The sequence below is a fragment of the Octopus bimaculoides genome, chromosome 3 (genome assembly GCF_046866305.1).
Source record: "Octopus bimaculoides isolate indiv1 chromosome 3, ASM4686630v1, whole genome shotgun sequence".
Taxonomy (NCBI): Eukaryota; Metazoa; Mollusca; class Cephalopoda; order Octopoda; family Octopodidae; genus Octopus; species Octopus bimaculoides.
Window position 1 is genome coordinate 9,393,661 of NC_142930.1, and position 4,022 is coordinate 9,397,682.

Here is a 4,022-nt window from a genome sequence, read left to right on the forward strand (position 1 = left end):
ACAGTAACAGCTTTATATACTTTTTACATTTGTGTGTGTATATATATATATATATATATATATATATATATATATATATATATATATATACGGATATAGCTTTACAGGCAGACATATAGCACACACACACATGGATACATACGTTCATTCATATATATATATATATATATATATATATATATATATATATATATATATGAATATATATATATATATATATATATATATATATATATATATATATATATATATATATATATATATGAATGAATGTGTGTATCCATGTATGTGTGTGTGTGTGTGTGTGTATGCTATATGTCAGTGTCTGTAGAGTTGTGTGTCTATATCGATAAAATAAGTTTATGTGTGTGTATTTGCTTCTTGAACGTTTAGGTGTGCATTTAGTTTTTATATGATATATAATATAATACACACACACACACACACACACACACTTTTAGAAATATATTATACTGAGTACATCTTAAATATTACCCCATATGCTATAGCCAAACTTTATTGTTTTCAATTTTGCTATTGTTCTCGTTTAAGAATTGTATCAGACAGCATCACATTCTTAGAGAAAATTTAATCAATAATAAATATTCTGAAAACTTCTAATGCTTTTCTCTTTTTTTAAAGAGAGATTTATTGCATTTGTGATTTCTAAATATTTAACGAATTTATATTGTTATTTTATCTTTTTGCTGGTAAACGTTATTTCAGTTTTTTTTTTTTTAAATTTTTATTCAAAATGATTTCATATTTTATACAGTGGCGACTATACTGGCAAATATCCTGCGGTTGAATGGCTGATTTACTTTACAGAAAGAGAGAGATATATATATATATCCTACGACAAAGAAAGAAAAATCCAGTACTGAATATATATCAGATAACCACTAAAATTTAAAGAAATTTAAGAAACGAAATTTGCTGGCATTCTGCTACAAGAGTGTTCAGAATTGTTATTATAAATGATAATTATAGATAATGATCATTATTTTCGTTGAGGTTGGCCAATGTTCTTTGTGTTTCTGATAATAATTCAAATAAGAATAACAAAATAACTCGTTTTTTGTTTTACCTTCAAGTTTATAGCGTGGCATTCTGTCTTCTATTCCAACTTATGATGGCGCTTCTTTGGAGCCAACTGAGACAAAATAATTTGATGTATGTATATTAGTGGGTAACTAAGCCTACTTATGTTGTTTATCGTTTGTATGTGTACAGATGTGTGTGTGTGTGTGTGTGTGTGTGTGTGTGTGTGTGTGTGTGTGTGTGTGTGTGTGTGTGTGCATGTGTGTGTATATTTATATGTGAGCATGGATTCAAAATTGATGCAAATTTGTATAAGCAATCATTACAGTTCAGTAGTAGTTAGGATGTGATATAGCAGATATAACTAATATAATGCTATTTATCCTCACCCCAGGAAAATGATCTTCGCAAAAGAGATGATAAACAAATAAATAAATGAATAAATAAATTTTGATTGCTGGTTGAAATCATATTGTTTTATTGGTGATCTGATATTTTTAACATAATAATAATAATAATAATAATAATAATAATAATAATAATAATAATAATAATAATAATAATAATAAAATTACAATAAAATGTTTTAAAAACAGGTTTCATATCAGCATGTTCACCTTGTAATATAAAAGATCATGTTTTCTTCTCCTTTTATTCGCGCCCGCCCTTTAGGATAGCTTACGGGGGAACAAGAGAGTAAGACACAGTAATAAAGAAATGGTTTTCTGGCACAGCAGACCTTTTAAATCCGATTACAACAGTGAGTTCCGCTTGAGCAGATGAATTGTTAAAAGTTCTTTCCCTCCTGGGAGAGTATTAGGTGAGACAAGCGACATTCTTTGTGTCTTCCGCCCCGCTAAATTCACTTAAAGCTAACCTATTTTAAACAACTTTCATGAGACAGTGCGCATTTCTGTCGGATTGACAGCAACAATGACTGACATTAGGGAGACATCTTAATGTCAATCACTAGGGAGCGCTAGAAACGAGTTAAAATAACACGAGAATGGACGGACAGTAATCTGTAGAAAACATCAGAGGCTGAAATATTGAAAGAGGAATACTTAAGAAAGAAAAAGATAGAAAAGAAAAAGAAGAAAAAAAAGAAAAAGTACGTGGGATGATGTTAAAATGTAGCAAAGGTAAAAAAAAAAAAAAAAAAAAAAAAAAGGGAAAAAAATAAAATCTGGGTGAGGGGAAATACAGAATTAAGAAAATATAGATAAACAAAGGGGAAGGGGAAGGCGACACTTGAGAAAATAGATAATAAACAAAACACAAAATAAAAACATAAAGAGCCAAAAAAGACCTCTAATCCCTACTTCTTATCTCTGTGAATAGGCAAAGTGTAGAGGTAAGATGTAAAGATATAATAATAATAATGATGATGATGATGATGATGATGATGATGATGATGATGATGATGATGGTGGTGGCGGTGGTGATGGTTTCTTTATTAGCCATCAGGGCTCCCTATACATTACAGCGACAAGGTTATAAAAATGGAGGTGGGTTTATGCATGTAAACAAAATGTAAATAAAAACAACTTGGTTGCACGAAAATTTTAAACAATGAAAATTCCTCAATGGCAGAGGGACCTCCGAGTGTTACTCGTGGATACCACACACTAAAGCAATGCACCCATTCCATGTTGTCCCCCTCCAATTATAAAAGAAAGTATACTCATAAAAGGCCCATCCATTCGGATCATGCTCGCTCGTCTCATCTTCCTTTCAACGAATTTGCTGGAAGCTAACTTTTTCACCCCACAGTCCTCAGATTTCTTTTCAAGGGAATCTCGAAAAAGTTGATGAGGCCTTGGCCAAAAAGAAAGTACTGTCTTCAGTTCTTTCAAGTTTGTCCCACCACACAGCATTTTTCGCCATGGCCACTAGACAGATACAAACAGCCTGTATTTTCTGTTCAAAGAAAGAGGGCGACGATCTTCACAACGAATTCTGCTGATAGCCGGATCCGTTCCACGCGTGATAGCAGCTGTTCGACAGTAGTACACAGGTTAGCAATGTACGGACACTGCACGATTCCCTATAGAATGGGTTCATTGCTCTGCGCACAACTCGGACAGGACCGGCTGGTGATATTTCTAGAGTTTATCTCAAATCGGCAATGCTCGCGAGCAACACTGCCACCCCAAGGATTTCTGGAAATTATCTATAAGTCCGGACTAAAAGTCCCTTAGATCAGATCATCCTGTTGATTTTGTTCGATGCTCAGAGTTTCCCCGAGAACGTCGTCGCTTTTGCTCACCACTAATCCTCTACAGAATACCAATGCAGAAGCTCTGAGAACTAAACTACATTCTAGATACCAGAACTGCCGCTCTTTCGCAGAGAAGAGCTGGGTAAAAAAAAAAAAAAACTGTTTGACAGTCAGTGACCACATGTGTTCACTATTCAGTAAACGCTGGAGATGTAACCTCTGCACATCATTAACCACGTCGTACCCAGTCCTCCACGTAGCTAGTGTTGACAGCAGATGGGCTATTTGACAAGTAGAACGCATGACTTCCGCAAAAAGCCGAAGACCAGATGATCCAGACGTGAACCGGAGCAAGACACGACGGTCAGGAGGTAAAAATGTTAGAAGCAAATATGCTCGACCCTTCAGAGATAACTTCTGGGCCAGTTTCTGAGAGTGAGAGCCTTGTACTTTACCGCGTGCCAGTTCTTTCCCATCTGAATATATGGACCAAACAAGACCCCAAGCAATATAACCGGTCTGTTCATCCAGCATCCCATGATGATGTTGGACAGCATGGATTTGCGTCTCCAGGTGCCTAGTTCCACATTCATTGACTTTTCCTGACTAATTTTGGGTTTTTTCACCGCTTCGTACTCCCTTATAATAGTGCTCATCATTTCGATATGCTTGGCGTCTGACACTATTACGGTGACGTCCGCACACACTTCAAAGCCTCTAGTTTCTGCAGTTGTGGCTCTAGAGTCAGTACATACAAAAG

The 4,022-nt window shown here is 34.9% G+C and overlaps 1 protein-coding gene across 1 annotated transcript in view; it reads right to left on the bottom strand.

Annotated features, from left to right (window-relative positions):
* LOC106872351 (protein Wnt-8b) overlaps nt 1-1,189 on the bottom strand; it is a 108,056-nt gene extending 106,867 nt beyond the window's left edge. Inside the window, exon 1 of the mRNA XM_014919313.3 lies at nt 1,088-1,189. The gene's annotated coding sequence lies outside the window, so the exon portion shown is untranslated. The remainder of the gene's footprint in view (nt 1-1,087) is intronic.
* Between the last annotated feature and the right edge of the window lie 2,833 nt (nt 1,190-4,022).